The 27,335-nt window shown below is 37.2% G+C and overlaps 1 long non-coding RNA gene across 4 annotated transcripts in view; it reads left to right on the top strand.

Annotated features, from left to right (window-relative positions):
* LOC126812163 (uncharacterized) overlaps positions 1-16,213 on the top strand; it is a 37,215-nt gene extending 21,002 nt beyond the window's left edge. For 3 of the 4 annotated variants that reach the window (XR_007675821.2, XR_007675823.1, XR_007675824.1), the window contains exon 3: positions 12,701-16,213. This is a non-coding gene — a long non-coding RNA (uncharacterized LOC126812163). The remainder of the gene's footprint in view (positions 1-12,700) is intronic. The other variant, XR_007675822.2, reaches the window with a different exon arrangement.
* Positions 16,214-27,335: the final 11,122 nt, after the last annotated feature.

Here is a 27,335-nt window from a genome sequence, read left to right as displayed (position 1 = left end):
AATTAATATGGTCAAACCTTCTATTACTTATGAGGCAGTTATTTCGTCACTGGCTCTTGGACTATAACTATAACTGTAGGGTGTCATTTAATGGTACGGTTAAAGCAGGGATGCGCCATTGGCATTTGTCCGATTTGTTAGCGCGCATTGTATCATAAGGTTTTGCATTGAGCCAACTGGCGTGGTTTCGATTCCCTGGTTGTACGTGACAAGGAGTAGGTTCCCCTGTCCAACCTCGTAGGTTTTCGTCCGATTTCCCCTCACTGCTAAAGACCCTTACGCGCTAGCGAATTTTTGAAATAAAATTCAAACATAACTTAGACCCAAAATGACCTAGTTTGTGTCGAGTGGACGTTAAACCATCTCTCTCCCGGTGGTCGTCAGATGAAAATAAACAGGATTTATATAAGTATTTATATAAGAGGAATACCAGCCGTACAGGTGCGTGTCTGCGTGTCACTGATATCAGTAACGACCGATGGTTCCATATCTTCACTGAGTGAAGTTCACTCATATTGACATATCACGTCATTTGATGCGTAATTAACTCTCAGTGTAACAACTTAGGAGATAATTTGATTCAAATTTAATATAAAAAAACAAAAGAAAAAAATGGTAATATTACAAAATTGGTTAAGCGCTGCTTAATGTATTTACATAATAATAATAATTACATTTTTTTTTCATTTAAGATTATATCTTGAGAAGCCATTCAGTAATGAAGTTCACTCATATTGACTCACTAAGTAAAATATTATCTAACATAAAAAATAAAAACTTCAACAGAATTTTAAATTAGATTATAATTGAATTACTACGTAAACGATTATCTACTAAAATATAGTTAATTATCTTATTTAATTATAGCAAAAATCGGAGACATATTTTATTACTTTTGTATTAGACATACATTATGCAAGAACATTACATTATGTTAGGCCTGAAATGTTATATAAACTATTAATTAGATATTTATTAACATGAAAATACCTTAACCATCTCCCGATGCAATCTTATCTGTCCGATTTTCAATGTATTTGAATCTGATCTGTTCAACGTCCGTTCATGATTTAACGCAAAAATGGATAATCGAGACTTTGTTACTCATCGTGACAACACGAACAATGACAATCGAGGCTACAAAGATTCAAAATAAGGTTGTCTCGGCATGGAGTGAAAGAAATTGTTAATTTTTAGCGTTTTCAGAAAATCAATCCGAATTATCGTCCTTATTATCGGTCAAATATATTATTTTTTATTGTAACGTCAACTGACAGACTATCGCCGTCGACTTATGCCATTCAAGTTACAGACAACTGTCAAGACCAATCGCATCATTGCTAAGTTTTTCTCTGTTTGTTTTTCAATTTGAGTCAAGTATATCATTACAGGCCCGGGAGTGTACAGCGCAGTGGACGCTTACGGTTGGCCCGCGGATCCATTCACTTAATCTGTCTGTGTAATCTATGTCCTTTTGTCCGCAAGATTACTAGAGAGAGAGAGAGAGAGAGAGAGAGAATGGGGTATAACGTCCACTCGACACAAACTAGGTAATTTCGAGACTAACATATGGTTTAATTTTTTATTTCAATAATTCGCTTGCGCGTGGGGGTCTTTAGTAGTGGGAGGAAACCGGACGACCTGGAGAAAACCTACGAGGTTGGACAGGCGACCCTACGCCTTGTCACGTACAACCGGGGATTCGACACCACGCCAGTTGACTCAATGACATACTTTATGATACAGCGCGCACACGCTAACCATTCAGCCATCCCCCCCCCCGCACGTATACTAGGTTACCACTGTGGTGGGATGCGTAACGATAGGATTGTCCCTATTGAGTGCACGATCTGGTACGTGCAGATACGTTCGGATACGTTTCGATCCGATCAACACGATTGCTACGACAGACCTCAATATATGATAAGACCTGATAGGATCACTACGATTACTCCACATTAAAACCACGATTTCAATCCTAGCGCGAATCGTGTTAGTCGGAATCTAGCATTACCAATAGAATGGCCCGGTTCGAATCCCATGTGGCACGAATCTTTCAAAATATCTTAGCAGTCTATCATACATGACATGGCTTGGTGAATATTTTACATACAGATGCTAAAAAAAAAATGTTATAAAAGTTAAATAGCGTAAAATTACATTCATTGTAACCTTTTCGGGGTTTTCACGCCATTTTGATTATTGATACGCCATGCTTTTGCTATTTTGTTTGAAATACTTGTTGTAGTGCTGAGCTCTTTTGACAAATAACAGCCGTTTAATCGACTTCTAGAAAATTTAAATATATAATCTAGCACGTGGTGGTTTGGCCTAAAATATGCTCTAAAAACCGTTAAACCATAAAATTAGATTTAATGAAATGTTAAGAGCAGCTAAAACCCTGGATACAATCGCAATATCACCATACCACATGTAAGCTGTGTGGTGTATGGAAGAAAAAAAAGCTCTTTATTTAGTGGGGTTTTTTTTTTTGAAGAACTGTTTTTGGAGAAATATTTTGCAAGATTTGTATTTGGAGATTTGTATTTGGAAATTTGTTGTTCGAGATTTGTTTTTCGTTGTATGTCTATGATGAAATGTAAATGCAGATTTTTTTTTTTAATTTACTAAAATAAATTTTATCTTTATATTAAAATACAATTAAATTAAACAACAATAAATTTTACCAATCTGATATGAAAAATGTCTGATTGTGAAACAAATATTGATTTTAAGATACAAATGTTAATTTTAGTGTACATATGTCGAAATACGACAACAGATGAAGAAATAAAAATTAAGGACTATGAATTAAGAACTAAGAACTAAGAATAAAGAGCTGTTTGGTCTTCCATATAGTGTAGTCCTAAAATATGCTCTAAAAGCCGTTAAAGCATAAAATCAAATTTAATGAAATGTTAAGACCCTGTTTACAGCCTGTTGTAGTTTATTAATCGCCTTACGCCACGTAACATGGAAACTTTACAATTACAACACGTGACAATATATGTATTATGTAAATTCCAGCGAAGCAGAGATCCTGACCTGTGCTCTAACCTATCCCTCATCCTCTTTTCTCCCAACAGCTGCAGTTAATTTATATCTGAAAAAAAATGTAAATCTCCGTATTAAAACTCAATGGTGTTTATAATCTTTAAATAATTCACTGCTGGTGGTTTTCAGGGGGGAGCGGTTTTGATCTATGCAAATTAACTTATTATTCAACCCAAACTAACACGTCATTTGATGCGTAATTAACTCTGAATGTAACAGCTTAGGAGATAATTCGATTCAGATTTAACATACAAAAAAATGGTAATGTTACAAAATTGTTTAAGCTCTGCTTAATATATTTACATAATAATAATAATTACATTTTTTTTTCATTTAAGATTATATCTTAAAAAGCCATTCAAAGTAATGAACACTATTCTTTTTATTAAAATGTGATTTTTTTTTTCTGTCGTTATTGTCCGTCCGTCTGCCGTGAACAGTTTCTACAGACTATAATAAAATTTATCTCCCGATCTTTTCAAAAATTTATACATGTTTTTTTTTTATTTTGTGTTTTTACGCCTATTGAACTCTTGAATGTTTTTGAACGCCCTTGTAACACAATATATGATTCGTTGTGCATAAGATATGTATGTATTGTCCAGATTATGGAGTTAAGAAAGAAACCATATCGGATTTCCGTGAATCGCTTCTAGAATTAGAGCCCTGGTTTACTTCGTAGGGTGGTGGTGGTGGAAGGCCGAATTGTTAGCGCCTGTCATTGAGTCAACTGGCGTGGTTTCGATTCCCGGATGTACTTGACAAGGGATAGGGTAGCCTGTCCAACCTCGTGGGTTTTCTCCGGGTCCTCCGGTTTCTTCCCACTGCTAAAAACACTTACGCGCAAGGGAATTATTGAAATAAAAAACAACCATATGTTAGTCCCGAAATGACCTAGTTTTGTCGAGTGGACGTTAAACCTCCTCTCTCTCTCTCTCTCTCTCTCTATCTCTCTCCCTCTCTCTCTCTCTCTCTCTCTCTCGCATTCTGGTGTACTTTGAACTATAATTACTAGAATGTCTAAAGTTGTGCGGCCAAATGGTCTGACGTCCGCTATGAATCAGAAGTCAAGTGACACAGTTTTGAAACCGCGCTTGTACGTGACAGTTTAAAGATATTGCCACGATGTATATATTTACCCACATAAACACAATATAACAACCTTTAGGGAAAACTGAGAAAATTTAACCGCTGTCGGCTTATTGTTTTATTGTCTGGGTACCTACCTTCAAGTATAATACCATTTTAAAGGGCCATTATGGAAGATAAGACAAAGAGATGACAGTTCTCGCTATAATAGTTAAAAAATAGATAACGTAACGAGAATATGCTGAAAATTTCAGTCAAATTGGTCCACTATGAACCGGTTTGAATTTTAGGCCTGCCTCGGTACGATAAAAAAACAAGTCTCGCTTATCTACTTTGACGTTAAATCATCCATCAACAATGTATTCAAATCCAGTAAACATCGAGAGTTGATTATGGTCTAGATACGTTAACTAATGTTTAATTGATAATTTAGATAACATTTCGGGCCTAAAGAAAAACCTGCAATAGGCAGATTTAGCTCTTGCATAATGTATGTTTAATATGATTAATACAATGACGTCATTATTAATGTGACGTCATAATGTATGTCAATCTGATTCAAACACAGATCTATATTTTGTTTCTTTTGTTTATACTTTCGATGGCCTTCATTAAATGCAGATCTGACCAGTTGTACTGGGAGGTCGCATCGGGGGTCATACGAGCTGCTTTTGACCCTACGACGCCAGACATTGATTAATCAATCCGCGTTGAGGGTTTACCCACTCTTGAGTGCAGAGCACGCCCATAACTCGCCGTAACAGACCGTTTCATTGGCTAATTCCTCACATCAACTAGAACGCCTGTTATATAACAACCCGTCCAGACCCTAGTATTGTGAAGACAGTTAAAACGAAATTTTGAAATGAAATAGGATCTGTGTTTTAATCAGATTGAATGTATGTTTAACATTTATAGATACTGACCACAGGCACTTGAAGGGATTAAAATAAAATTTCTTACTACTGCTTGACTATAACGCTGTAAAATGACCAATTTAATTACATCGGAATCTGAATAATGATCAAATAAGGCCTCGTTGGCAATAAAAACGACGGGAAGTGTTAGAACTAGTGAGTATTGTGAGATGATAGCAGGCGAAATGTCTTGAAGACGTGAAAACAAAGATGGCGGCTGAAATACCTTTTATATACTATAATTTACAGTCAAGCAGTAGTAAGAAGTTTTATTTTAATCCCTTCAAGTGCCTGTGATACTGACATCATGGAAATGTTTTTCCGAAAAAAAGCTGAAAGTGCGTAATTTGATGAGAGCATTGTCGAACTTATGCGACCTCTCCTTTCTTTTGTTAATGCGTTTGAAATAAAAAGAAATACTTGATTCATAAAAGTCTAAACGGTGTAATTTGATTACATCAAGTTTAACTTTTGCATCCACCCTCCATTCATGCCTGTGAGTTTTTAAATTTCATGACGGGTATCTATTACAAACGGGACGAGATTTATCAATTAAAGTTTTTAAATGTTGTATTCTATACCGGGGGGGTTGGATGGCTGAATGGTTAGCGTGCGCGCGCTGTATCATAAAGTCTGTCATTGAGTCGACTGGCGTGGTTTCGAATCCCCGGTTGTACGTGGCAAGGAGTAGGGTTGCCTGTCCAACCTCGTGGGTTTTCTCCGGGACCTCCGGTTTCCTCCCACTGCTAAAGACCCCTACGCACAAGGGAATTATGTAAATAAAATTAAACCATGTGTTAGTCCCGAAATGACCTAGTTTGTGTCGAGTGGACGTTAAACCCCATTTCTCTCTCTCTCTCTCTGTATTCTATACCGGGTCTGAATAAGATTCATAACACTTTATGCTTAGATATTAGTATCAGCATACACGCGAACACAAAGCACATTTTTTATGTAATAGTATGGTAATTTCTGAAAGATTGCACTCTCTGCCGAGTATGAGCCACGGTGACTAAGTGGGTAGGACGCTGGCTCGCTAACCTGGAGGTCGGGTGTTCATCGGAATTTACCGACGTGCTTTCCCCTTGTCAGTGGTGCAGGACAGATGGGACGAAAAACCGAGGTCAGGTGTATACATTGGCATGCACGTAAAAGATCCCTTGACAGTTGGATTTCGATATGAAAATAGGCAATAGTGCCGCTGCCCGGGCAAAATTTCCCTCATAGCACACTGTATATATTATCGATATATTTAAAGTCTGTTTATACAGATTCATTATTTAGCATTTCTGGCTTTAAGACTTTAGATTGTTTATAGTGGATATTGCCCTTTCGGTAGTAAAAACAAAAAAAAAACCTCGCCACCTGTGCTGTGTCTAGCCTGACGAAATGCATATTTTTTTCAGTTTTTTAAATTAATAGTTTTTTCCCAGCATCTTACATCTGGTGGTTTGATGTACTTCGAGTTGTTTTACTAGTTCAGCAACACAGATCTAAAAATAAAAATAAATTCCAAAGAATTAGAAACATAAAGGCCAGATGAAGCTATTAAAAATAACAAACTTTGACATGCAATTTAAACCGAAAAAATTAAAACAACACCAGGCATTAAAGTCATGACATCCATGGGCATCTGGTGTATGATGCAATATGCCGTTCACAAACTAAAGTTTTAATACACCGGAGTTCGTTAAAGGGACATTAGATGAGATTAGATAAATAGCTGACAGTTATCGCTATAATAGTTCGAAAATAGATAATTAAAAGAGAATATGTTGAAAATTTCAGTCAAATTGCTTCACTCTGAACCAAAAATAGTAGCGATTCAATTTTAGGCAAGCCTTGATCGCCATTACTAACGTTGTTACGATAATGAACAATGTCTCGATTATCCATTTTTACGGTTATTTCATCCATAAAAAAATGTATTCAAATCCATTAAATACCGGGAGCTAGCAATGACATCGAGAGTTGATTTGTGTCTTATTGATAAGTTAATAAATGTCTAATTAATAATTTAGATAACATTTAAGGCCTAAAGAAATACATGCAATAGGCAGATTTAGCTTTTGCATAATGTATGTATAAGCAAACTTCCCGTTATGGTCTTTGGTGGATGTCGTAGTGTAAACTCATGCATGTTTGGAATATATATAATAGGAGCAGAACAGTAGGACGTTAAACCCCATTTCATTTTGATATATATAACCCCTGACCGTGGCTGTCGAAACAGTTTTGCTGAATGTCACTGAACATAACTGATTAGAAATTACAGTAAAGAACAGAAACGATTGAATGTAAATCAGCTTATATCCAATCATATTACATTATTCTATGCTTTGCAACCCATCTGTGTCCATTTCTAGGGGGGGTGGATGGCTGAATCGTTAGCACGTGCGCGCTGTATCATAAGGTCTAACATTGAGTCCCCAGTTGTACGTGACAAGGAGTAGGGTCGCCTGTCCAACCTCGTGGGTTTTCTCCGCGTCCTCGGGTTTCCTCCCACTGCTAAAGAATTTCAAAGTGCCAAAGATTAAAGAATTAGCTTCTTTAATATTAAGCCTATTTATTAATACCAAGGTACATAATTATAATTACCAAGATATAAATTTTAATGAGGAAATTATAATTCTTCTGACGTCAGTGGTATTAGAAATTAATTTAATTGAAACACTAGTCAGCTTTATTAAAAGTTTTAATAAACTGTAATTGAAACTCTTCTAATATCTATTAAAAGGTTTTATATAATCAAAGAAAACATGAATGTTTTAAGTTAATTGTGTAAGCGATCTCCTCCCGCCATATATGACACTGTTAAATTTGGGAAGCCATTTATTAAAAGGTTTTATATAATCAAAGAAGTTGATTGTGTAAGCGATATCCCCCCGCCATATATAACACTGTTAAATTTGGGAATCCATTTCCCCCCAATTTACCAGCGGATAGTGGCCATTTCAGTAGTTTTTGAAATATGATTCACGTGTTGTTGATTATACTTTTAACGTCCGATTAATAAAATTATGATATTATGGACAAGTTGATTTAATTAAGTATATGCTGGAGGCATGAAAAAGATAAAAACACAAAAAAATTCTTGAATATAAAACAGGCGGTTGCTATGCAAGATACGCCCACATTTTGGAAGAGATGGACAGAGAACGGGCTAAAAAAAGAAGCGATTTTTTTGTACAATCAGGCGCTATAATCCAGGACATTATGCGTGAATATCTACAGGAACCGAAAAATTCAGAATATAAACATATAATTTAAGTTCCATTTTTCGTACCAACAGGGGCAATAATCCATGAAGTTTCGATCAGATACAAACTAATATATTTTGGAGATAAACCTATATTTCAAGTTTCGTCAAAATCGGATAAGAATTGTGACAGGTAGAGTGTCCACAAACAAATTGTGGACGAACGGATGGTCGGACAGGGGCGACGACAACATTTACACCCCCATGAAAATGTGGGCGTATAAAAATCCACTTTTAATATGATTTACTGACATATAAATATGCATGTACATTATATAATTAGGAATGTATACATTCTATTAATATTATAACCATGCAGGTTATATATGTTATAGTTAAAATCTAGAAAATTTCTGATAATACATTTTTAATTTTTAAAGTGAAAGCCTTCAAACTGAATTCATTTAAACTCTTAGGACAATAACTATGCTATTCCTTCAAAACAGTAATTGTGTGTGTACTATTAAAAGGTGACTAGCCAAGGATGAAATGTTATGTAATGCTAATGACATATTAATTTATTATAATTCCTATAGATAGAAAGTAATTGCCAATATGGCCTGTCGCGTGAACATGGCAATCGTATGATTCTATTTATTGTTTTATTTACCATTGTTTTATTTCTTATATTGTAAATTATTACATCAATGCTTATTTATGTCAATACTTGGTCTAGCCATGTGATTAGAAGTAATTCCATATAAATATGTGATTGTACTTGATACGTTAGTCTTTTAGGCCCATCCAAATGTGTAGCATGTATTAGCGGGTTATCCGCGGCTCTGTAAGTGTATGTAGATAATTATTATTATACATTTCCAGTATTAAAGAATTGAAGAGTCTTTTAATATGTGAGGGATTCCACGTTCACAATAATGTCGAATGGACGCTCTCTCTCTTTCTCTCTCTCTCCCTCTCTCTCTCTCTCTCTCTCCCTCTCTTGGTCTCTCTCTATCTGCTGGTAAGCGAGTCATTGCCTTACTGAGATACCGTAGTTTCCTCATATTCCTAAAGCAATGGCCTTAGAAATCCTTCACTGGCCCTTGCTGGATTGACTTCTGATACTTGAGTTTTTGGGGGAGTACAGCAACATGACAGCCCTTCGTTTAATCTGGAATCTTCCCTAAAACTTCCCTAAAACGGTGAAAGTATTGTTCGTCTCCAAACAGTATTGTTAACATTGTAGCCATTTTGATAGCCTAGTTTGTCACGCAATTAGTTTTTCTGCAATAAATTTTGCGAGTCATGACGTAACGTTATGTAAATATATTTGGAGCTCGGTTTATACCCGAATGATAGTCTTAACGCAGTTAGGTATTGGTTGTTAATCGGGACTATTGACCAGTCATAATTTGGAACAGAAGTTTGCTTTCATCACAGCAGTGTTGAGTGGGATTAGGTTTAATCAAACGAAACACTGCGAGGAGTATGTAGTTCCCCTCATTCTGTACACAGGGATCCACCTACTTCATACTTCGAGAATAAATCTCTGTCCTGAATGGCCGCCATATATATTGCTTTTTAATGTGGTTCTACTCAGTTTCACATCTGGCATACACACAAAGACTATATAAACCTATTCAATTCCATTAAATGGAAGCAGAATAAATACTTCTCAAAATTCTCGAAGTATACTTAGTGTTTTCGACTAAAATCGTCGATTTAGGACTTAAAATGTCGGTGAACTAGCTTAGTGTCTGTTCTCAAGCGGAGCCAGCTGTAGACAGACAGCCTAAGTTTAGTATGTAGTTCCCCTGGGATAACGGAGACTGACACATACCATAGAGTGTAGAATAAAGACGCAATGAACCCTGCAAATAATATCTTATCTTAATCTCAAATATTTCAGTAAAATATACTAAATTATTTTGTAAAAGTTGGATTTAAATCCAATAATCTCGTTTATTAAATTACATGTTTCCTTTTAAACTGATAAACTAATGTCTTTTTATTTAATTTTTTAAAAAAATGAATTCATTAGAAATTATACAAAGTATGTTTTAATGTCATTTTTATGTAATTTTGATAAACTGCCTGTCGAGAGAGGATCGGCTTCTGGGATTGTTAAATCTATTTGAAATTGATTAATTCCATTTGATATGAAATGTTTTAAGACGCCATCTGGTGGTATCTATTTTAGACACAGTGTTTATAAATTGATGAGATAGTTTGTCAACGGGAGACAACTGTGAATCATGTAATATGATAAGAAGATTATGAAATAAGTACAGAACATTATAATCGTTTTATGGGAACGTGACTTTAAAAGAGATATCACTTATTTTCATTAATAAAGGATTTTATCGGATGGGGCGTGTCGTGCTTTACACTCACATGACACAGTTGGGTTATTTATGGACCAGCTCGAAAGGTTTTATCAGTTGGTTGATAATGGAGAACCCGAAAGGTTCTACGGGATTTCCCAGCTTGGGCTCCCTTGTCATTGGGGAGCCACTGTGGCTAGGTGGTTAAGTCCCCGTGTACTTCTTGGCGAGCATGTAAAAAAATCCTTGACAGTTGAAATTCTAAACGACGAGACAGTAGCAACGCACCTTTCCTGGCACCCCCCCCCCCCCCAAACACACACACACACACACACGCACCTCTACATCCAAGGAACAAGCATAATAATAGTGTATATAGGGGATGCGCTTAATAATCCATCCATATACGCGCCACACTTAATGAGTATCTTGTCAATAAAAGAGAGAGAGAGAAATGGGGTTTAACGTCCACTCGACACAAACTAGGTCATTTCGGGACTAACATATGTTTTAATTTTATTTCAATAATTCGCTTGCGCATAGGGGTCTTTAGTAGTGCGAGGAAACCGGAGGACCCGGAGAAAACCCACGAGTTTGGACAGGCGACCCTACTCCTTGTCACGTACAACCGGGGATTCGAAACCACGCCAGTCGACTCAATGACAGACTTTATGATACAGCGCGCGCACACTAACCATTCTACCATCCACCCCCCACCCCCTGTCAATAAAACAACGTGTTTCTAATCTAGATAATATTGTTTAAACAAATTAGTTTTTATTTGGGTTATACCAGTCTTGGGTTATCACGATTGGTGCAGAAAAGTCAAACCCGGTTTCATTTTAATTGTGTCAATATGAAAACACGTGTACGATGTATTTCTGTTTTAAATGATGTTTGTTTTTATATAATTTATCTGTTAAACGACTTGATATTATTTTCGAGTGAAGTAATTGGAGGAAATTGATGTAAATTTTATCTGATCTTGATACGAGTTGTTAAATATAACTGCTGAAGTCTGATAAGAGCGAGGTGGCAAGGTCAGAGTTATCTCCCACTACGATAAGCGCGAGGTGGTAGGGTCAGAGTTATCTCCCGTTACGATACACACAGCCTATAAATAACTCTTATTTTAATGGCGTTGTTCTTTTTTAAAAGTGTTTTTTTAGATATGAAATATTGATGACTGACGTGAAGTAAATAAAAAAACATTAATGTTTTATTACGTTCGTTAAGAGATGTATAAGATTTGAAGATAAATAATATTGATATATACTCATGAGGAAGAGTGGAGTGAACTGAGTCGGATTAAAATTACTGTGAGTCACCCAAGTAGGGCCGTAACCAGCTCAGAGCAACGAGGGGTGGGGGAAGTGTTCTCAGGGGTGCTGTAAAATTGACGGACAATTTACATCTATTTTTTTATGGTCGATAATTTCTTCACAGGGGGGAGGGGGAGGCTAAACTTCTGGCAGAAAGTGGGGCTTCGACCCCCCTGTGCCCCCCCAACTATTTACGGGCCTGCTTCCAAGTGTAGAGAATGCACCCATCAGTTATACCTGATATAGCGTACGATGTTTGTTTTATACACCCACCAACCGTGGTAAACAAGCTCCCACTGTTCCACACCAAAAACATATTCAAACTGTTTTTATATCAAAATTTTGCTTTAAATCCTTCGAAAAGTATTTTAATGTATTATAAGCACCCTTGTTTGACACGCGACTCTATTGAGGGATGGTCCATTCTCAGTCTGTATCTGTTTTTACTCGCTTTCCGTTATCTATAAATATCGAAACACACACACACACTCTCACACACACTAGCTCATTTCGCTACTAACGTATGGTTCAATTTTATTGCAGTAATTCGTTTGCCCAAATGGGGTTTTACGAGTGGTAGGAAACCGGAGAACCCAGAGATAACCCACGAACAAGCTGGCATTGAAACCGCGCCAATATTCTCAATAACAGATCTTATGATCTTATTTGCACGTGTGTAAGATTTAGAGAGAGAGGGGGGAGACTTTCCATTGATTTGAAGTTTTTTCTTTGACATATAATTAAGTCCGTCATGTGAATGAAACTTTCATAATTATTTGTTTTAATTTTTTTCAGGTGGTCTCCTGATTTATTTAACGAATACACAGACTGCACGGACGCCGATATATATTCATACACCAGTGAGAACTACTTTAATGGCGAAGAATATGACGTAACAGCCACCATCTTAACACAGATCTTTGACGTCATGAATGTATACGCCACTGATGTTAAACAATGTGTAACCATTGATGATCGGGTCAACACGGGATAAAAGATAATTAGACAATTGATTTTGCTATTTTTACGAACCTTTTTGGGATTTTAAAATATTGTCGATTGTATATAACTGAGAACTATTTATCTATTGACGATAAACACGAACAATACCACCATCTTGGTTTTGATATTAAATGTAATCTGGTACTAAACGTACGCTTGTAAATTATTTCTTTGTGTAAAACGAAACTAGCATATTATACAGTTGAGCTTCTCTATTAGACTGGTGCTCGACTTCAGCGCGGTAAACACGCGCGGTATAGAAGGGTGGTCTTATAACACAGCGGGGTGCCCTGCTCCCATTCTCGTATACCGCAACCCACCTAGTAGCAAACCGTAAGTCGATAACATCCCAACATGTGCAATATATATTGAAGGACACAATTAATATCTGTAGGATTTATATTGTTTAAGGTGACAATGTTATAATATTACGATCATAGAATCTGTCCACTATTGTTGTTAACAGTACAATTTACTTTAAGATAACCCGGATGTTCACTGTGCCGTGTCTATACGGTTCATGCACGTGGTAAACAGATTCTCAATCTGATTAAAACACAGATCCTATTTCGTTTCGTTTTTTATAGTTCAAAATTTCATTTTACTTCTCTATACTACACTAGGATCTGGAAGAGTTGTTATATAACACGCATTCTGGATGATGTGAGCGGTTAGCCAATAAAAAAGGTCTGTTACGGCGAGTTTCCGTCGTGAGGTATACGGTACTTTGTGTAACCCACTAGAAACATCAACGCTGATTGGTTAATCAAATGTCTGACGTCAACTACAACCGGACAGATCTTTATTTAGTAGAGGCCATTGAAAGCATAAAAAAACGAAACGAAATATAGATCTGTATTGATTCTAAAACTTAGCCCAACCAATTATTTTGTTTAATCAAACCATGTTATAATATTGCCCACCATTTTGTTTGTAACATTATAATGTACCCAAGATAACCCGAATGTTCAAACTATCGTGTCAATACTATTAGTGTGAGTGGTAGAAATATTCTAAAACCTAACCCACAAACTTTGGTTACCTGTGTGAACTCATCAAACACGAAGTGCTATATTTATGTGTTCAAGAGAGATTAAGCATATCTTGTCTCGAGCACCACAACTGTCCGACCTTTTGTTTTTAACATTATAATTGACCTAAAGTAACCCGAATGTTTACTAAAACTGCGATTACCTATGTGAAATTATAAAGATAACTAGTGATATATTCCTGTGTTCGAGTGAGAATAAGCATAAACTGCCCTGAACACAGCAACTGTCCATTCTCACATCTTCAACTTTTGTAACTTTTTATAACTTTTTGTAATTGAGTAGAATAATGTTATATATTATAAATAATTTAAGATTTAAAGTTGCATTATGTAAGATTTAGGTACAAAGCTGGACCACAAAGCATAAACTGCCCCGAACACAGTCTATTCTCACATCTTCAACTTTTGCAACGTTTTATAATTTTGTAATATTTTACATAATGCATCTTTAAATGTTAAATAATACAAAATTATAAAACTTTGCAAAAGTTGAAGATGTGAGAATAGACTGTTGTTGTGTCCGGGGCAGTTTATGCTTATTTGTCCAGCTTTGTACCTAAATCTTACATAATGCAACTTTAAATCTAACATTTAAAGATGCATTATGTAAGATTTAGACAAAAAGCTGGACGTTCTTGTTATAATATTTATTATTTCTAAAATAGATCATGAGAAATGGATATTTATGTTTGAAGTTATGGCTGCTTAAAGATGTATCATAGATTGTTTATTATCGTAGCAACGGTAATTGACAATCGAGACTAATACACCATTTTTAAATTAAATTATTAAATGGGGACCGTGTTTCAATCCATTTAAATCTCGGTCATCCTATGCTCTAGAGAGTTGTTTATAGGCTTGGCATGTGAATAAATGTCTAAATAATACAGCAGTTTATATAACGTTTGAAACCACAAAAAAGATCTGCAATAGGCAGCTTTAGCTTTTACATAATGCATCTTTAATTCTCCGCAAGAGCCGAATCTCACAATTTATCAAATAGTATCTTAGTCTGCAGCCTAACGAATCGTAAATATCCGACGGGCTTTAAACTACAAATCAGGCGATCTATTAATAAATCGATTTCTTTCATCGCCAAACAATTTACAACATGAACTTTTATAGATAATAATCATCTCTTGTTATCTTATAGTCGATTTATGATCGACGAATTATATACATTTTTAAAATTGTGGCCGTTGTTTTAAAAACAGTTTGAACTTTGTCATAACTTTTATCTATTATCTATATTGAATTTGTTTTCTTGATATTAAATGCAAAATAGCGCATCGGGACTTTCATGAATGACGCAACAGGTGCTGTCAGTAGAGGACATACTATGTAATAAACTGTTTCAATATACCATCTAGACTGTCCTGTCAGTACAATAAATACTATATACTTTTGTATGTATAATAATGAACTAATGTAATACAATGTTTCAATATATACCTTCTGGACTGTCCAGTCAGTACAATAAATACTATATACCTTTTTATGTATAATGATGTAATACACCGTTTCAATATACCTTCTAGACTGTCAGGTATTTATGTATATGTAACTAGATTTATTTGACGTACCTTTGAGAAAAGGGTAATAACTAATTAAATAGTCAAGGGCCTTAATCATGAACATCTTGGAGGTGTTTGGTTGCTCAGTATCTCAATCTAGATTGATTTATTTACAGTGTATGTATATCTTGGCTTGTTATATATCCCTTTTGATTCGGCCGTATACTATATATTATTATGGTTATGTGAAATGGGTTTTCAAATAAATTGTCTTCCGAGTGGACGTTAAACCCCATTTCTCCCTATCCATCTTTAAAAAAAAAATTAAGAGGAACTATTTGTTCAGAAGGAAAACCGTATCACTTACTGTTCATTTAATAATTCTTAATCCCCCCCCCCCCCGCACTCACAAGCTGGCACTGTACAGTTTGTCTTCAGAATAAAATTATTCAAATCCCTAAGACTTCAAACACACCACCATTCACTCTACAGTATCCGATCAGTTTAAAAATAAGTACTAGGGTAGATAAATCTTTCAACGGCTAGGTAAATCAATCATAGACTGTCAATTAAAGTTTTCATGATTAAGTCCCTTGTTTTAATGATTTTATCTGGAGTTCAGGAAAGTATTTATAATACGTGTAAACACCATCACATTATTCTATTTACTTAGTCTAGAAATCCAACATAGAATACCTATATTATGATTATAACATAAATAAATTAATATAATCAAATATCTCTTGTAATTTTTTATTTTGTTTCAACTGAAGCTTGGGTTTTGGCTTAACGAGTGCGAGTTAGATCATAAGGTCTGTTATTGAGTCAACTGGCGTGGGTTGTACGTGACAAGGAGTAGGGTCGCCTGTCCAACCTTGTGGGTTTTCTCCGGGTCCTCTGGTTTCACCAAACAGCTAAATACACCTACGCACAAACGATTTTAATAAAATTGAACCATATAATAGTCCCGAAATAGTCTAGTTTGTGTCGAGTGGACGCTAAACCCCATTTATATCCATCCCAATCCAGTGGGGAGGTACGGTGACTTAGCTTACTGCGACCAGATCGTAACGCTGCTGGGCGATAAAGTACCCTTGTAATGTCCAACGTGCTTTCTCCCTTGGCAATGGCGTAGAACATAGAGCCTCGCATGGAATATACGTCGACCTATGAACATAAATAAAAGCATATTTAAGAGTTGAGATTCGGTTAAGAGTAGGCAAAAAAGCCACTCCCCGTACAAAATGTACATCATAGGACGTAGGCGCCGTGGCTAAGTGGATAAGACGCTGGCTTGCCAGCCAGGAGGTCGCCGGTTTGACCCCGGTATTGTCCGAGAAAGTTCATCGGGATTATCCGGCGTGGTTTCCACTTGTCAGTGGTGCAGGACGGGGGCCTAACAATTACAGCTTTCTAGTCGTTCGGATGGGACGAAAACCGCTATCCCGTGTACACATTGGCGTGCACATAAAAGATCTTGGCGGATGGAATTCGATATAAGAGTAGGTCGTAGTGCCGCTGCCAGGGCAAAATTTCCCTCATAGCACACTGTATGGCATAAGCCCATCTTCATTAGCCCAGTCAGAGCAGAACAGTAGGACTTTAAAGCCCATTTCATTACATTTCCATCATAGGACATAGCATGACCTTTGCTTGTCTGTACCTTCTTAATGCGATGCAGAGATGTCTCTGGGTGGTCATCATTACCCAATTATTTTGTTTTTTTACACGTATATATTGTCTTGTCATATTTAATATTTTATCATTGCTTGATAATAATAACTAGAGAAGCCTAGTCGAAACGTCGCTCAGTAATAAGCAGTAATTGTATTTCATAGAATTGTGACCTGTATATTCCAGTTCAATTACTAAATGCCATTGAAACAGTTTAACAGACATCAGTATGGAGATGTGGTAGTCAAACTCATTGATCAGATACGAAGAACAGAAGGAAAATACTTACATGTCTGTAACAATCTTACTTTCTTAATGCGATGCAGGCATGTCGGTATAGTACCCAAGGGCCTAATTAATGGTATCTCTGGTTGGTCAGTAGTAATTGTATTCCATAGATTTGTGACCTGTATATTCCTGTATATGAAACAATTCATTAGCCCAGTGGGTGTAGAGAGGTAAGACATTAAGCTCCATTTCATTTCATTTTATTGTCAGTGCATAAAAGTCAGAAATTGGCGGCAGTAAACTTACTGTTAAAACAAAAGTTATGTTATTTATGTGAGAAATTCATCATAATAAATTCAAAAGGTGTTAAAATTTTAGACAGTTGATTGTTGATTATCTCAATTACACTGTATTCTGTCATCGTGAGACGTCACATTATATCAATTTATTAAATATCGAATCCATCTATTTGTAACAATGACGTCACATCATAATTACAAGCTCCAGACAGCCGCGGGGATTCAGTGATTAAGACGTTGGCTCACTAACCCGGTAGCCCCGATGTTCGATCCATGTGTTTATCGCGAAAGTTCTTTAGGGGTTTTCCGACGTGGTACAGTACACGGTGCACCTAAAAGAACACTTGACGGTTGGCATTCGAAACAGTAGGCTGTAGCTCTGCTATCCGAATAAAAAGGTCCCTTCATTACCCTTTGTGTTACATCACTGTCACGGGGAAACAACACCAGAAAATAGGCGGGGGAGACATCTCCTTACTCACTGAGCAACCACGGCCGGAAAATAGGATAAGGAGCCATCGCCGTACGCACTGAGCTACCACGGCCGGAAAATAGGATAGCGGCATCACCTTGCTGAGCAACCACGGCCGGAAAACAGGATAGAGGACATTGCCTTACCCACTGAGCCACCACGGCTACCAAGTATAGGATGACAACACTACACACAAATAAAACACATAAAAAAGGCAAACCCGGGGACACAACACATAATATACACAGACAAAGGAAGTAATAAACAAAACGTATGTAATCGATATATTGGTGTATATGACGTCATATCGTGATTACAATCCCCAGTGGTCTTTACTTGTTCAATATTTACCGATCTACAGTATACCTGTCAAGTTATTTGTTGACAGTCTTGGGGGCAAACACAGTGGGCCTACATCTTTCACAATGAAATGTATATATAATTATGATTCATGCGATAAAATTAAGAAATATTAGATATAATATAAAATATTATGTAATGTACTTGTCATGACCACTGCTGGAAATGATCCAATCTAATTAATAGAGAATCATTGTTCGATAAAGATTATAGAAGTCTAGTTGTGATATCACTTAGTAATAAGTAGTATTTGTGATATTAAAAATCCAACAACATATTTCTGCAAACGTCTGTTAGCTGGTTTTTATTGGTCATCACCCTACGTCTGCGATTAGTCACTGGTTGGTCATGAAATCAAATATAATGTGTATTTCTTCCGACTTGTCTGCTCCATCTGAGCAAATGAAAACAGACATTGCGTTATGAGCCCTTTTTACCCTTTTTTACAGCGTCGCTAGGACCTACTCTTATTTTGATGGTTCTTTTACGTAAACGCCGATGTGTTAACGCAACCTGGATTTTTCTTGCCTCATCAGAACAACTAGACACAGTGCAACACTGTAATTCATTGTTTATCAGATTCATTTCACACAAATTCTCAGTATACATTAAGACACGTGTATTATACATTTACAACAGGAGAGGTCGTTATTTTGTGCTACATGCTGTCGGTTACAGGGAGATAACTCTTTTAGACATGCTCAACTTGACCTCCAACCACTGACATTATGTCGACAAAACTTGTGTCCCAAAATCAATCCTTGATTACTATTCTAAGTGAAGAACATGACATATGAGCGAACAATGTGAACCAGTAACCGCCGATGACGTCATCACAGCCATCTTCGAATGGTAACGTCATTTCAAACAAAGAACAAGCATGCTACGTTTCATGCCGAACGTACTCGAATTTTCCGAATCGTGGGAATTTTTTTTTAAGAGTTTCGCCTCGGGTAGAAGACGAAGAACAGTGTGTAGAACCAGTCCCTATTTCAAAAACAGTGATCATGGGAAGCCACGTGCTTTCATTATACGTCCAGAGTTCCAGTCAGTGCTAGTATATACTGAGGTTGAGTTTTGTTCCTTTTAGCCATTTTGTATTTTTGAATTAAATATTTAAACGATAAAAAAAAGACGTTTAGGCCCCGTGTTTGATACCTATATTGTCCGAAAATGTTCATCTGGGTTTGCGGGCTTGGTTCCACCCTGGTGGAAGGCGGAGAACCTGGAAAGGAACAACGTACAGTTTATCAGATGTAACGAAAAACAGTAGGCCTACAGTAATCGACCATTGCGTACTGGCTGGTGTGTGTGTGTGTGTGTGTGTGAGAGAGAGAGAGAGAGAGAGCGAGAGAGAGGGGAAATCTAGTTCATTTCGAGACTAACACATGGTTTAATTTTATTTCAATAATTCGCTTTTAATATAGCTTACTAATGTTTCAATTAAATTAATATCTAATACCACTGACGTCAGAAGAATTATAATTTCCTCATTAAATTTATATCTTGGTAATTATAATTATGTACCTTGGTATTAATAAATAGGCTTAACATTACAGGAGATAATTCTTTAATCTATGGCACCTAGACAGGTGTTTAGCAGTGCAAGGAAACCGGAGGACCCGGAGAAAACCCCCGAGGTTGGACAGGCGACCCTACTACTTGTCACGTACATCCGGGGAATCGAAACAACGCCAGTTGACTCAATGACAGACCTTATGATACAGCGCGCACGCGCGTACGCGCGTACTGGTAATTCCGCGATAATATTTATATACGATTCCTCATTTGACAACATTTCAGTTCAAGTCTGTTTAAAATCGCGACAATATAGTTACACAGGTAGTTAGATGAAACAAATAAGTAAATAAAAGACATTAGAGACTTTTGGCAAGCGTAATTTCCTGGTCCGTATCGCGTATCCGTTTGGATTTTGCGTGTGACGTCATCAATGTCTGTGTATTTCTCATACGTGATACGGCACACAGATACGGCAGCACGTATGGAACGGCTTTCATACGGAAATGGTCCGTATAACACTGTCGTCTTTTTACCGTCGTTTTTGCTACTTTTAGACGCTGAAATGTTGCATCATAGCGTTTTTATGAATCTATGTGTATCCTAGAACACGAAGGTGTATATTTGATGTGATTTTAACAGTGATAACGACTGAATTTAATCATTATTTTTGATGGGTTGTTCTCGGAATTTTCATATTTTTCCCGCCTGTCTGCATACTGGTTGATCTACGGGCTAAACTTTCTGAAATGATACATTAGTGAAACCAAAAATTTCTAAAATCTGCCAAAACTCTAAAACTACATTGACGCAACGTATCACGTATACGATACGGATACGGGATACGGATGGGAAAAATCCGCTTGCCAAAAGTCTCTATTATGATCGAAAACGTACCCTGTAATCAATTTGATTAAAACACAGATCTTATTCCGTTTCGTTTCGTTTCGTTTTTTTATAGTTCAAAATTTCGTTTTACTTGTTTTTACTACACTAGGATCATTGACGTGTTCTTGATGATGCGAGGGTTTATCCAATAAAACTGTCTGTTACAGCGAGCTTTTGGCGTGTAGTGAACGGAACTGTGGGTAATCCACTAGAAACATCAATGCTGATTGATTGATCAAATGTCTGACGTCATAGGGTCAAAGGCTGCTCGTATTACCTCTGATGTGACCTTCCACTACAATCGGTCAGATCTTCATGTAGTGTAGTTCATCGAAAGTATAGAAAACGAAACGAAATATAGATCTGGGCCCTTATTCACGAAAACTTAAACTAAGTTACAACCGAAATTTTAAGCAATACTGCAACTTCATTGGATATATGCAAATTGATTTTACTGGTCAGCCAATCGAATTGCAGTATTTCTTAAAATTTCGATTGTATCTTAGTTTAAGTTTTCGTGAAAAAGGGCCCTGTATTTAATCAGATTGGTAAACAATTCGACCATCCAACCTAACCAATTAAGCCACCTACTACAATGAAATGAAATGGCGTTTAACCTCCCTCGTTTCTGCACCGACCGGGCTAATGAAGGCGGGTATACTAAAATAGAATATTCTATAAATGAATAAGTAACAAAAGGTAAATAAAAACATCTAAAACTATTTCTCGTTTGTTTTGGAAATTTAGAAAATTTACAATTTCTTTTGTCATATAAAAAACGCATTTAGCTATTTCTGCCAAGTACAACAAAAGAAGAAAGTTGTGACGGGGGCTAAAACTGACCTAATTTTTGAGTTTACCTGCCAATTGGCTTTCATGTAAAGATGGTACTAATATAAAGACTCACACCTGACCTAATTTCTGAGTTTACCTGCCAATTGGCTTCCATGTAACGATAGTGCCAATATGAAGACTTACACCTGATATTAAAAGCAATTACATAGCAACAGGTGCCATGGGAAACATCACACGTTACATGAGAGAAAAGAAATTACAAAAAAAATCTCAGACATTGTCTAGATCAACACAAACAGGTGGATTGTCTAGTAGAGTGATAGTCCAGGTCACGATTACTCGCCAAAACATGTACCTATCAGACAGGTGAGACATACACACACTTGCCAAAATATTTACCTTTCTTTATCCCAGAGGATGAGTTAGAAATATCGTTTTTAAAGATGATGAAACTTTCTTGGTATCGTCAGCACCAAAAGAATAAGTTAGAATATCGAATGCCCTAGGTATCGCCAGCGCCAGAATATTTACCTTTCTTTATCTCAGAGGATGAGTTAGAAATATCGTTTTTAAAGATGATGAAACTTTCTTGGTATCGTCAGCACCAACAGAATAATTTAGAATATCGAATGCCCTAGGTATCGCCAGCGCCAGAATATTTACCTTTCTTTATCTCAGAGGATGGGTTAGAAATATCGTTTTTAAAGATGATGAAACTTTCTTGGTATCGTCAGCACCAAAAGAATAAGTTAGAATATCGAATGCCCTAGGTATCGTCAGCGCCAGAATATTTACCTTTCTTTATCTCAGAGGATGAGTTAGAAATATCGTTTTTAAAGATGATGAAACGTTCTTGGTATCATCAGCACCAAACGAGTGAGTTAGAATATCGTCGATACAGAAGATGATATAACCTAGGTATCGTCAGCACCAAAATATTTACCGTTTTCTTTATCTCAGAGGGTGAGTTAGTATATCGTTTATAAAGATGATGGAACGTTCTTGTATCGTCAGCACCAAACGAGTGAGTTAGAATATCGTCGATACAGAAGATGATATACCCTAGGTATCGTCAGCACCAAAATATTTACCGTTTTCTTTATCTCAGAGGGTGAGTTAGTATATCGTTTATAAGGATGATGAAACGTTCTTGTATCGTCAGCACCAAACGAGTGAGTTAGAATATCGTCGATACAGAAGATGATATACCCTAGGTATCGTCAGCACCAAAATATTTACCGTTTTCATTATCTCAGAAGGTGAGTTAGTATATCGTTTATAAAGATGATGAAACGTTCTTGGTATCATCAGCACCAAACGAGTGAGTTAGAATATCGTCGATACAGAAGATGATATACCCTAGGTATCGTCAGCACCGAAATATTTACCGTTTTCATTATCTCAGAGGGTGAGTTAGTATATCGTTTATAAAGATGATGGAACGTTCTTGTATCGTCAGCACCAAACGAGTGAGTTAGAATATCGTCGATACAGAAGATGATATACCCTAGGTATCGTCAGCACCAAAATATTTACCGTTTTCATTATCTCAGAAGGTGAGTTAGTATATCGTTTATAAAGATGATGGAACGTTCTTGTATCATCAGCACCAAACGAGTGAGTTAGAATATCGTCGATACAGAAGATGATATACCCTAGGTATCGTCAGCACCAAAATATTTACCGTTTTCTTTATCTCAGAGGGTGAGTTAGTATATCGTTTATAAAGATGATGAAACGTTCTTGGTATCATCAGCACCAAACGAGTGAGTTAGAATATCGTCGATACAGATGATGGAATACCCTAGGTATCGTCAGCACCAAAATATTTACCGTTTTCTTTATCTCAGAGGGTGAGTTAGTATATCGTTTATAAAGATGATGAAACGTTCTTGTATCGTCAGCACCAAACGAGTGAGTTAGAATATCGTCGATACAGAAGATGATATACCCTAGGTATCGTCAGCACCAAAATATTTACCGTTTTCATTATCTCAGAGGGTGAGTTAGTATATCGTTTATAAAGATGATGAAACGTTCTTGTATCGTCAGCACCAAACGAGCGAGTGAGTTAGAGTATCGTCGATAAATATGATGAAACTTTATGCAGTACAATCTCAACATCACATAGAACAAATAGCACATGGATACAACAGACAATCACAATATAACATAGAACAAACATAACAATTTCAACATAAAATAGAACAGACACTACATGAATACAGATTGCCTCAATATAACATAGAACAAATAGTATATGAATACAGCACAGACAATCTAAACATAACATAGAACAACCAGTACATGAATACAGCACAGACAATTTCAACATAAAACAACCAGTACGTGAATAGAGACAGCCCCAACATAACATACAACAAACAGTACGCGAATAAAGACAGCTTCAACATAAGACAGTCTCAGCATAACATAAAACAAACAGAATATGTATACAGACTGTCTCAACATAACATAATCTTAATACAATATATAACAAACAGTACTTGGATACAAGCGTGTATTTTAATGCTATATTTTGGAAACCCTTTCGGGATTAATAGTAGCCGACATGTTATTCATAAATATGTAAATCCATCCTGGTGTTATTTTAAAACCCTTTTCCCCTTTCCGAACGACTAGACTTTACATGGCGTATATCGCCCGACTTCTTACTCATTAGACGCGAGTAGTTGTGCGTATTTTAGAACAGCCAACAATTATTATTTATTGATTTATTGATTTATCACTGTCCATATTGTTTTCAACCGCCCATCTTGTCTAACACTTTGATTTGCGTATGTGTGAATTAGCATTACTTAACGTCCGGTTTCACCCAAGTGATATCGCCGACAATTTGTTACTGTATTTCATATTGATCGGGTTTCGTTGCGGGGCCATTGTAGCCAGATGGGTATGGAACAAGATCACTTAAGCGGTGGACACACTAGCCGAATGAATCGGCCGAATCGTTCGGCCGAATCAATCGGCGTCGAAATTCGCCTAGAGTGTCCACAGTCATTCGGCCGAATGATTCGCCCGAATCAAACAGGTTTGATATATTGGGCCGAATTATATTCGCCTGGTGTGTCCGCTTCGACGAAGCATTCGGCCGAATATAGAATTCATTAGCCAATCACCACTCATATCTAGAAGTCACGTGATAGATTGAAGACATAGACGCCATCATGTTTAATCATGTGACGTGAAAGGTGATGCATTCGACAGGTTGAATCGGGCGAAGCATTCGGCTAGTGTGTCCACCCATTCGGCCGAATAAAATTCGGCGCCGATTGATTCGGCCGAACGATTCGGCTAACGTGTCCACTGCTTAAGCAGTCGATCACGGGTTCGATCCGGATAAGAGAGAGAGAGAGAGTGAGCGAGAGAGAGTGAGCGAGAGCGCAATGGAGTTTAACGTCCACTCGACACAAACTAGCTCATTTAGGGACTAACACATTGTAGGGGCCTTTAGCAGTGGAAGGAAACTGGAGGACCCGGAGAAAACCCACGAGGTTGGACAGGCGACCCTAATCCTTATCACGTACAACGCGGGATCGAAACCACGCCAGTTGACTCAATGGCAGATCTTATGACACTGCGAGCACATGCTAACCATTCGCGCCCCCCCCCCCTTACTCAGTGAAGTTGGGAGGATGCTTGGGAAGTGAACTACACGTAAAAGTACACTTGACGAAGAGTACGCGGGAGCACCACTTGTTTGGCCAAATGTCCGCCCTAGCATACGTTATAGCATACACTCGTCTTCACCATCTTATTGGTACAGAAAGTTCGGTTGTTAAAAAAACATTTCATTTTTTTTTTTTTTACTTATTAGTACACATTATGTAAATACGTTATACACGCCTATTATTTTAATATAAAAACGTCAAGCTGAAGGGCATATATCTTTTAACTGTGACGAATGATATGGTACCATGCCAAACCGGGTACACAGCCAAACCATGATTACAGATTTAACAAGTCACTAAATAGCTCTCATCAAGTAAACAAGTTTTAATGTAAATGAAAGTATACTGATAGTTATCCAGGCATTTTTTGGAACCATTATATTGTACTTCCAGTCGTGTGAGTTAAAACGTCTAACCTCTAGTTCAGTTCATCCAGTACACCATATTTAAAGTCGGTTTATTTATTGGTGCGAACGTCTCTGTTAAAACAATCAAGTACAGCATGATATTCCTGTAGTCGCTGCAGGGGCGTGGTGACCGCTGATGTACATGAATCAAATCCTATAAGGCACAAATCTATTCTAACATCCGTGACCGTCGTCTGTTTGTTTGTTTAGGGTTTATGGCTACACTAGAGCTGTCCCCAGATTATAATTTGGTGTATAGGGGTAGCTCGGACCGGTGGGAACCATAGGTCTGGTGGCGATGACCTCTAGTATCAAATATTTGTAACGTTGGCCAAGTGGGTAAGACGCTGGCTCGCTAGCCCGGAGGTCGGGTGTTCGATCCCTGCATTGGCCGGGAAAGTTCATCCGGCATGGTTCCCCCATGTGGGTGATGCAGGACAGAGGGCCTGATAAGGACAGCTGTCTAATCGTTCGGATGGAACGAAAAAAACGAGGTCATGTATACACATTGACGTGCACGTAAAAGATCCCTTGACAGTTGGAATTCGATATAAGAGTAGGCTGTAGTGCCGCTGTCTGGGCAAATTTTTCCTCATAGCACACTGTATGACGTATGCCCGTCTTCATTAGCCCAGTAGGACGTTAAACCTCATTTCATTTTTAACGTTGGTGGTCGGGATGGCAAACACGTGACCTCCAGGTTAGCGAGCCAGCGTCTTACAAATAAAGTCTGTCAATAATAGGGATGGGAACGATGGGTGATATTTAGCCATGGAGTGATAAGGTCGTTGTGGGTGACATTCCAGTCGTCTATGACCGGTCAGTTAATGTCCTGGTTTATAGCTGATCGTGAATCATCAAGATATGATTAACATCAATAGATTGATATCGTATATCATAACAATCAGTTCAAATATCTCAGGTGAACATTAACCCCCCCCTCTCTCTCTCTCTCTCTCTCTCTCTCTCTATTCATCTCTTTGTCCCCAGCTATTCAAACACAGATTTACTTATCGAACCCTTACATATGTAACCCCTTTTATTGATCTTTAACTTCCACGACCAACAAAGCGCGTCACACGAGTAGAATACACAACCCCCAAGGATGGATGGCCTGGCATGGAACATTATATAGTCGTTTGTATGGGACGCGTTACCGTGAATCTAAATTAATCGTTGACATTTGAATTTCGAAATAAGAGCTCGTAGCGCTTGTTTTTCCCATAGGACAATCTGTCTTCATTATCCCGGTTGGTGCAGAAAAGTAGGACATTAAACCCCAGTTCATTTCATTGTCTATTCCATTTAACCTATAAAACATATCAGTGGTTGAATAAACACATTTCAATTGAACAAAAACACAGATAACAAACAGGAAAACTGTCTACAAAGGAACACGAAGAATCACTTGAAACTTCTAGAGAAGATACTGATCTTAAAGATGAGAACAACATTAATTTGTACTTTACGACAATCGACTGATTTTTATCTCAGAAACGTTTTATTATTAATATAATTAAGTACGGTATC

Source organism: Patella vulgata, chromosome 2 (assembly GCF_932274485.2).
Source record: "Patella vulgata chromosome 2, xgPatVulg1.2, whole genome shotgun sequence".
NCBI classification, from domain to species: domain Eukaryota; kingdom Metazoa; phylum Mollusca; class Gastropoda; family Patellidae; genus Patella; species Patella vulgata.
Note: the sequence above shows the minus strand (reverse complement) of the source record. Positions and strands in the feature narration are given on the sequence as shown.